Raw genomic sequence first — 10,638 nt, forward strand, 5'->3', positions numbered from 1 at the left:
GATTGTACATGCAATCCACTCATGTGCCCTGACTAAGAATCAAACCATGACCTACTGGTTCATAGGTCGATGTTCAACCACTGAGCCATGCTGGCTGGGCTACTTATATACTGTTTTAAGTTGCTACATTTGTGGCGATTTGTTGTAGAGCAATAAAAAACTAATGTGAAAGAAAAAAAGAAAGAAAACTAATGCAATTGCTAATAACTAATGCAGACCAGAATTTAATCTGTTGAACACCTCTTCTTTTTTTTTTTTTTTTAAATATATTTTATTGATTTTTTACAGAGAGGAAGGGAGAGAAATAGAGAGTTAGAAACATCGATGGGAGAGAAACATCGATCAGCCGCCTCCTGCACATCTCCCACTGGGGATGTGCCCGAAACCCAGGTACATGACCTTGACCGGAATCGAACCTGGGACCCCTCAGTCCGCAGGCCGACGCTCTATCCACTGAGCCAAACCGGTTTCAGCAAACACCTCTTCTTTTATCTCAATGAAATAGAAATCAGATCTTGACATTTACCTGTAACTTTATTGATCTACTAGAGGCCTAGTGCATGAATTTGTGCACCTTGAAAGGAACTGTGGGCTGTGAGGCTGCGGTGGGCACACGAGCGGGGGTCAGCCCCTCTCACCATGGCCCCTGGTCCCCTGTCTGCTGGAAGCCTCACTCCTGCTGCCACTCCCACGCACTGACGGCTCCAGCCCCACTCGCACTTGCTGATGGTTGAGTGATAGGGACTGGCATAGGGCGTTGGCAGGAGGTGCGAGTGAGGCGGTGCCAGCAGCAGGTGCGAGCACCCAGTGGGACCATGGCACATGGGAGCAAAGAAATTTCAGTAACCACCAGAGGCTCACCCCAATGACAGCGATCTGTGCCCCACTTTGGTCTGGCTCCTCCGCTCACCTGCTCCACCATCCCTCCGTGTCATGATGTCATGTTCTGCACTCTGCTGCCTGTAGTCGATGCCCGCCATGTTCTGCATGTGGACCCTGGTGGTCAGCACACGTCATAACAACAGGTTGTTCAGTTGTTCCACCTTTCAATCTATTTGCATATTAGGATTTTATATATATAGATTCCGAGTAGGCTTAAGATGACCCTATGTAGATCATTATAAGTCATTTCCACCAAAACAATCTTTTTTGTTGTTTGTTTTTGCTTTATAGTCATCCTACCTAAAATAGAACCAAGGTTAATAAGCCTTCAGTTGGTTCCACATTTCCTTTGGTACAGCCTTATTAATTATTCCAATCCACACAGTCTCTCTTTATTGAAGCTATGATTAGTATATTACTACAAAGTTTAGTATTTAATTGTTCTTAACAATTATATTGTTTCTCCAGAATGATTGTAGGTCCTCTATTTGTCTTACAGGTATTTTTATATTTCCCAACAGCATCAGGCAAAAAGGAGATGCTCATTAAATATCTCTTGATTAGCAAGCATGATCTGATATCTCAGATGTTCCTGCTAACAACTGATCTGCCTAGATACTGAAGAATTATGAACTTGCCCTGCACCACCCTCCACCCTCCACCCTCCCCTGCTCTGGGATGTTTAACTCATCCCAAAGCCCCAAACTGAAATAACCTCTGGAAATAAATGAGGTCTTATGTCAAAATCACTTTCTGGGTTAGTTATATTTTCAATCACTATGTGGCATAATTTATCCCCATGTCAGAGGACACATCCATTTGAATACTCAGGATTAGTCTTTATACATAAATTAAATCAGAATTTCAGAATATTTGCTACAAAAAGAATAATGGAATGGATAATTAGGTAATCATAAAAATAAGGAGAAAAGAAATTTCAAAGATCCTTCTAGAAATACAAACTTTGGCCTTAGCTGGTTTGGCTCAGTGGCTAAAGCATCAGCCTGCAGACTGAAGGGTCTTAGTTGCAGGCTTCATCCCCTTTCAGGGCTTCATCCCTACTGAGGGTGTGTGCAGGAGGCAACCAATCTATGTGTCTCTCTCACATTGATGTTTTTCTCTATCTCACCCTCTTCCTTCCAGTCTCTATAAAAATCAATGGAAAAAAATATCTTCAGGTGAGGCTTAACAAAAAAAAAACTACACTAATAAAAGACAAAGATGCTAATTGACCGTACCTTTGCCACACCCATCAGCTAATCAGAAGAGTATGCAAATTAACCCAACAAAGATGGCCATTGGGGGCTAATGGGGGGGGAATGAGGACACATTTGTAATTCCTTAACTAATAAAGAATTTAAAGATTAAAAAAAAAAAGATGGCCGAAACCGGTTTGGCTCAGTGGATAGAGCGTCGGCCTGCGGACTGAGGGGTCCCAGGTTCGATTCCGGTCAAGGGCATGTACCTGGGTTGCGGGCATACCCAGTGGGGGATGTGCAGGAGGCGGCTGATCGATGTTTCTCTCTCATCGATGTTTCTGACTCTCTATCTCTCTCCCTTCTTCTCTGTAAAAAATCAATAAAATATATTTTTAAAAAAAATAAATAAAAAATAAAACATGAATTTAAAAAAAAAAAAAAAAAGATGGCCATTAAATTTGCATACTGCAGGTGGGGCGGGAGAGCGTGATCCGCCGCCCGCCCAGCCCCGGCCTCCCAGGAGGGCCTGCTCCCAGGTTGCTGTAGCGATCCGTGAGTAGGAAAGCATGGCCTGCAGGCAGCCCCAGCAGGGTCTGCTCCTGGGTCGCCGTGGTGATCCACGAGTAGGAAAGCAGGGCCTGCAGGCAGCCCCCAGGAGGGCCTGCATCCCAGTTGCCATGGTGATCCATGAGCAGGAAAGTGTCACCTGTAGGCAGCCCCCATCAGGCAGCACCCAGCAGGGCCTGCTCCCGGGTCACCAGTCACCATGGCGATCCTCGAGCAGGAAGTGCAGCCTGCAGGCAGCACCAAGGAGGGCCTGCTCCCCACCCTGGCCACAGCTATAGGGAGAGAACAACATGCAGTGGAGGCCAGGAGCCTGAGAGATCAACAAGCATCCATGGTGTGACTGGGGCAGGCCCCCAGCACACACACACACACACACACACACACACACACACAGGGTGACTGCTCTGAGCCTCTGATGTGGCTGGGGCAGGCCCCCGGCAGGGACACACATACACACACACACAGGACAACTGCTCTGCGCCTACGTGGTGCGGCTGGGGGCAGGCCCGGCAGACACATACACACACACACACACACTCACACACACGGGACGCCTGCTCTGAGTCTCTGCTGCCAGACTGTGGCCATCAGTAGGACATCCACTGAGGGTTCCCGGACTGTGAGAGGGGCAGGCTGGGCTTAGGGAACCCCACTCCCCAGTGCACGAATTTCATGCACCGGGCCTCAGGTAATAAATAAAAATACAGACATTGTTGTAAGTAAATAAGCATGTGTCTATGATTATTGGATACTGATAGATTTAGGTTATAATTTTATTAGCCATAATTTTAAGCCAGTCACTTCTCATTCCTAAAACTCTCTCTAATGGTAAGCAGCCAGCATTCTTGGAATGATATATAAAATGTCATTAGAAATCTTTTGTATTTTACTTCAAAAGGGAATATATCTGACAAGATAAAATAGCAGATAGTTTAGGTTTGGCTTTATGCATTAATAAAGACTAATTAGACCCTAGTCGGTTTGGTTCAGTGGATAGAGTGTCGGCCTGCAGATTAAGGAGTCCTGGGTTCGATTCTTACCAAGGGCACATGTAGGGGGTGTGCAGGAGGCAGCTGATCAATGATTCTCTCTCATCATTGATGTTTCTATCTCTCTCTCCCTCTCCCTTCTTCTCTGACATCAATAAAAATGCATAATAAAATAAAATAAAATAAAGACTAATTATACCCCCCCAAAAATGAGTTATTGCTATATGTGTGTTCATTTTCTACAGAGACTATGAGGGGATAAAGCCAAACATTTGTAAAAGCCTATTTTTTAATTGATGAGAGAGAAAGAGAAACACCCATGTGAGAAACATCAATCAGCTGCCTCCTGCATGCCCCCTAATGGGGATCAAGGCCGAAACATGTCGGGCATGTGCCCTCTCAGGGAACTGAACCAGCAACCTTTTGCTGCATAGAACCATGCTCATTCAACTGAGCCACACAGGTCAGGGCTGTAAAAATCTGTTTATAAAACAAACAAACAAACAAGCAAAAAACAGAACAAAACACAAAAACATAACTTTATTAACCTGAAAAATATTTTCGACCCATTCATATTGGAGAAGCTCTCTGTCTCGGTCTCTCTCACACACATAATTGGAAATTTCTGCTTATCTTTTATTTACATAAGCCTGTTTGAGGAATTTTTAAATTGTAAAAACATTGAACCAATCACCTACCATTTTAGCTTTAAACCAGTAGCTACTTACTGCTTCCTTTTGAAAATAACTTTGTTAAAACAATTGTTATAATTCTAAATTACAGTCTATGTATAAAGAAAATGATAATGTTAACTTAGTGGGATGTTTTGTTACTTACATTTCTTTACCACGGAATTACTTGAATTTCCATTTCTTCAGTGGTGTTTAGTATTAGCTGATACTGATTTGCTGCTAACACCTATTGTTCAGTCTATACTAAAAGCAAAGTATTTAAAAATAGAAATCCAAAAGTTTGAAAACAATCACTTCCTTTATTAAGAACTAGAGGCCCTATAAGCCAAACTAATGGACATGGACAACAGGGGGATGGGAGCATGAGTTTGTGTGTGGGGGGGAGGTTGGGGGTTAATGGGGGGGATGAGGACACATTTGTAATACCTTAACTAATAATAATAAAAATAAATAAATAAATAAATAATAAAAAAAAAAAGAACTAGAGGCCCAGTGCACGATATTCATGCACAGGGGTGGGGGGAGGGGTCCCTCAGCCCAGCCTGCATCTTCTTGCAATCTGGGACCCCTCTGGGAATGTCGGGCCTAAACTGGCAGTCAGACATCCCTCTCGCAATCCAGGACGCTGCATGCACCAGTGACCATACTTTTCATTCAGGTGAAAGGCATCTTGTTATTGTATGGGCAGCTACATTTTTTTGCCCTGATTATAAAAAGTAGTACATAACATGATCCTTCTGAGGCAGTAGTACCATTTTACCCATCTTATGGGTGGAAAACTGAAGCAGAGAGAAGTTAAGTAATTGGCTTTGTCACACAGTTATAAGTGTCAGAGTCAGGGCTGACCACAAAATGTGCAAGCCAGAGTCCATGCATGTCATCACTGCATCTTCCTGTTTTTTCAGTGTTAGAGTAACCTTGCAAGGTTTTAATTTTTAAATCTAAGAGACTGTTCCCAATATATAAGGTAGGGTCCCTAGGCCTGGCCAGTGATCAGGGCTGATCTGTAGGGCGACTGGTGGGTGGGGCGATCAGGGGGCCTCCGCTGGCACCTGTCTTGGCTGGTGGCCTGGTGCCACCCACTGGCTGGCCCTGATGCTCCCCCCCCCCCCCCCCCCCCCCCCAACCCCATCAGTCACCTCCCTCTCTGGGGCCAGACACTCAACGCAGGAGCTGCCCCTGGTTGGGGGCAGCTCCTGCATTGAACATATGCCACCTGGTGGTCAGTGCACATCATAGCAGCAGGTTGTTCCACCAGTCATTCTGCAGTCGGTTGATTTGCATATTAAGGTTTATTATATAGGATATATTAGATAATTATTTAGTGCCTGCTCTTATTTTATCCTCGGTAAACATTTGGAGAATTAAAAATAGCCAAAAAGAGCACAAAACTGGGATAGTTCATTACAAGAAGACCTGTCTTACGAGAAATGCTAAAGGAAATTTTTCAGACTGAAGGGCAATGACACAGATAGAAAGTTAGTTCTATAGGAAAAAATTAAGAGCACTGGAAATGCTCTTTTTAAAAAGACAACAGGTTGTTCAATATAAATATTATAATACTGTATTTGGGGGATGATAACTTTTGTAGTTTTAAAATACGTGGCAATAATACTGCAAAGAATGGATGCAGTAAGTGGAAATATAGTGTTATATGGTTCTTATATTATGTGTAGCTTAGTGGTTTGTGGTTCTCTTCCATCTTTAAGCTGGCAACGACCAGTCAAGTCTTCCTCATGCACATCACTCTGCCTCTGCCTACCTTGTCCTCACATAAGGACCCTTGTGATTACATTGTGTCCTCGTGATTAATCCAGGATAATCTCCTTATTTTAAGGTTAACTGATTAGCAACCTTAATTCCATCCACTACCTTAATTTCTGGGCATTAGAATGTGAACTTCTTTGTGGAGTCACTATTCTTCCCACCAAAATCTATATGTTACATATTAGCAACCCACCCCCTAGATTATTTCAGAACAAATCTCTGACATTCTATCATCTCATTTCTTAGCTATTTTAGTATATATTTTTATTTTTTTTAAATCTATATATTTTAACTATATTTTTATTGATTTTAGGGAGGAAGGGAGAGGAAGAGAGATCTAGAAACATCCATGATGAGAGAGAATCATTGATCATTTGCCTCCTGCACGCCCCCCACTGATCGAGCCTGCAACCCTGTCATGTGCCCTGACAGGAATCGAACTCTGACCTCCTGGTTCATATGTCTATGCTCAACCACTGAGCAACACAGGCTGGGGATCAGCTTATATTTTTAAAAGATAAGAATTATTTAAAAGGAGCCCTGAATATCCCTAGCTAGTTTGGCTCAGTGAATAGAGCATCAGCCTGCGGACTGAAAGGTCCCAGGGTTCAATTCTGGCCAAAGGCACATGCCTGGGTTGCAGGCTCAATCCCCAGTGCAGAGCGTGCAGAAGGCAGGCAATCAATGATTCTCTCTCATCATTTGATGTTTCTCTCTCTCCCTTCCTCTCTGAAATCAATATATATATATATATATATATATATATATATATATATATATATATATATATTAAAAGAAGCTGTAAAGAATAAGAGGAGAAGGAGGAGAAGGAGAAGGAGAAGGAGAAGGAGAAGGAGAAGGAGAAGGAGAAGGAGAAGGAGAAGGAGAAGGAGAAGGAGAAGGAGGAGGAGGAGGAGGAGGAGGAGGAGGAGGAGAAGGAGAAGGAGAAGGAGGAGAAGGAGAAGGAGAAGGAGAAGGAGAAGGAGAAGGAGAAGGAGAAGGAGAAGGAGAAGGAGAAGGAGAAGGAGAAGGAGAAGGAGAAGGAGAAGGAGAAGGAGAAGGAGAAGGAGAAGGAGAAGGAGGAGAAGGAGAAGGAGAAGGAACCCTGGCCAGAAAGCTCAGAATGTTTAGAGCATTGTCCCAATCCTCCAAGGTTGTGGGTTCAATCTCCAGTCAGGACACATATAAGAATCAACCAATGGATGCATAAATAAGTGGAAAAGCAAATCAATGTTTCTGTCTCTCTAAAAAGAGAGAGAGAGAATAATTTCTTTAAATCATCAAATACCCAGTAATTATTTATATTTACCTTATTCTTTCATGATTTAAAAAATACTTTGCAGTTTGTTTGAAAGAGAATTTAAATGAAATCCATAAATGGCATTGAATAATTGTCTATTAAAAGATAATATTCTTGAGGATTCCTAATATTTCTTTAAATTATTTTAATTTCAGGTATACTGTTGGTTAAATATATACAAACATGAAGCCAGATCTAAATTCCTCAAGTGTATGGTTGCCATATATGTATAAAATAAAATAATATTCTTGAAGCAAACTTGTGGAACCAGTTTGAGAAACATACTTCCCGTATCATTCTCTACATAGTTCATTTTATATAATTTTTAAATTATGTTTTTATTGATTTTAGAGAGAGTGTAGAAGGGAGAGGGATAGAGAGACATAAACATCCAAGAGAGAGAAACATCATTGATCGGCTGCCTCCTGCACACCCCTTACTGGAGATTTAGTCTACAACTTGGGCATGTGCCTTGACCAGGAATCAAAACAGTGACCTCTTGGTTCCTGGGTTGATGCTCAACCACTGAGCCACACCAGCTGGGATCTACATAGTTCATTTTAAAGTTAGCTATATCATGTCCTGTGAGAGTTCTTCATTATTGCCTAAAACTGCTGCTTAATATTCTTATTTAATTACCATTATTCAGTATATAATTTTCTCACCTACTATTTGCCAGTCACTTTCCTAGGTAGGAAAACAAAAAGGTGAAGAAAACTTGACCAATGGCTCAAAGTGAATTTTTCAAAAGGTTGTGTATTATCAGAACAACTGGAATATAAGTTCTGTGAAGATGGAAAGCAGGTTTTATGCATCTTTATATTCCCCCAGGGGCCTGAGTGCTTTTATAAAGTAGTACCCAACCAATGTTCAATAATTGATTAGGCCTGAACTTCTATATTTTTTTTTAAATATATTTTATTGATTTTTTTACAGAGAAGAAGGGAGAGAGAGTTAGAAACATTGATGAGAAAGAAACATCGATCAGCTGCTTCTTTCACGCCCCCTACTGGGGATGTGCCCGCAACCAAGGTACATGCCCTTGACCGGAATCAAACCTGGAGCCCTTCAGTCCGCAGGCCGACACTCTATCCACTGAGCCAAACCGGTTAGGGCTGAAAGTCTATATTTTAGTCGCTCGGTTAAATTTGGCAGGCAAGCCTGGAAAGAACCATCCCTCTGTCTTTCTGTTTAGAATGAAGAGGTGAGTGTGCATGCTTGTGTGTTGGCAATTATGGTGAAGGGAAGGATGCTTGGAGATAGCATCGGTGTGACAGCCACTGTGGCTAATATGAAGCCAAGCAAGTCATAAAACTGACCTCTTTGGGGGAAGCTCCTTACCAGTCAGTATAATAGATGGATAGCTATTATGGGTCAACAGTGATGGATGAAATTTGCTCAAAATAGCACAACACATTCAGCTCTTTGGGGACCATGAACATTTATCACTGATGATTAATCCTTTCATGAGTCCATTTTGAGGTTAGCAGAGCTCTCTTCTCGCATTCTTTGTTCTCTGTGTATCAGGCCCACAGTCCTGCTCGTTCAGGATACGTTTACTTTAGGGGCTATGCTATATGTAGAACTCCTGGACATTTAAACATGGACCTGCATGGCAGATTTGTCCCAGCTCCTTGAACTATTCCATGATCTATTTTCCCAGTCCTTAGAATTTCTCCTACTGGACACAGTCTTTTGCTTGTGTCAAGTGATAATACATAACACTTAAATTCACTAACTTTTCACTAGCAATTAACCAACTTTTACTCACCTGGTACAAATTTCAATATAATATCTGAAAGGGATTAGACATTAATAGATATTAACATATTTTAAAGCAATAGAATAACATATTACTTATCAAAGAGTGAAAGCCTCAGAAAGGATATACTCAGGGAGGATAGGTAAGTTTTAAAACACATGGCACATGCTGCTACTGTCCAAGAAAGTAAATTTGGTGACCTTGAGAAGAATGGGACTATACACGCACTAAAACAGGAGAGCTATACCACACTTACATAAATCTGGTGTGTTTAATTACTCAGATCCATGCTCATTTCTGGCTATGTTACTGTATAAGTCCCTTAAGGGTGAGACCAGACTGTGCACATCTTTGCATTTATCAGAAATGCAGGCCCCATCCCAGACATAATGAATCAGAATCGGCAAGTAATTTTAATGAACATTAAAGTTTTAAAAAACACTGTTCCTACCAAAAGAAAGGGTTGCAGGGCTGTGAGACCCTCTTTTTAAAAAAGATTTTTATTTCTTTAGTAATAGAAGGATTTAGAAACTATGTTACCTTCAGATTCTAAAGTTCAATGATTCTATGACCTTATATATTACAAAAGGTGTTATGAATTTTAAAAATGTAGTTTTGAAAGTAAATTTATTTCAGCAAAGAGAATAATTGATTCATGAATATAAAAAGAGTGATCTGTAAAGACAAATGGAATTTTTTATTTTGAAGGAATGCTTCAATTCTTTTCTTTTTAAGGCTTCAATTCTTAATTTGAAAATACAAGTCATTTTTGCTCATATCAAATAAATTCATTTAATTAGGAAACATAAGTAATTTTTGTTCTTATCAAATAAATGTAAAGTAAATGCATCTAATATATTGCTATGATTTATTCATAATTGTTATATGCTTTTGTAATTTATAAGGGTAAACATACAATAAATATTCACAAAACAAACAAACAAAAACATTATTCTACCACCCTACCATGGTGCCTTCTGGACTGTTAGATTCAATACATGAAAGTAACCCCCCCAAAACAAAGGCTTCATAAATTGCACATATATCAGGTGTATAGGTCTGAGACAAAACACATATGATAAAAGTTTGAGAAAGATTCTTTTTAAAGCATGATAATAACATGCACAAATAAGAAATGTACTTTCAGGGAAATCCGCAATAATTACATGTTGAAAGAATGGCATATTCTAGTGTACCTGTCTTCAGGTGTTTGGACCTGAATGCATGCAAAGCAATCCAATAGCGTATTAGGAGAAAATATTACAATTATATTTACATTTTTTATTTTAGAAAGAGCTACACTAATATTTAATATTCAGGTTGACATTGTTACCTACCTCATTATGCTAGAAAGTCCATTAGATTAGTAGTAGCGATCTCAGTTTATTGAAATTTTCTGCAGTATATGCATGCCTTGTTAAGCCAATGTAACTAGTTAAATGATTTCAAAGCATACATTTCCATGGAAATGTAGATTGAA

Source organism: Myotis myotis, unplaced genomic scaffold (genome assembly GCF_014108235.1).
Source record: "Myotis myotis isolate mMyoMyo1 unplaced genomic scaffold, mMyoMyo1.p scaffold_m19_p_2, whole genome shotgun sequence".
NCBI classification, from domain to species: Eukaryota; Metazoa; Chordata; class Mammalia; order Chiroptera; family Vespertilionidae; genus Myotis; species Myotis myotis.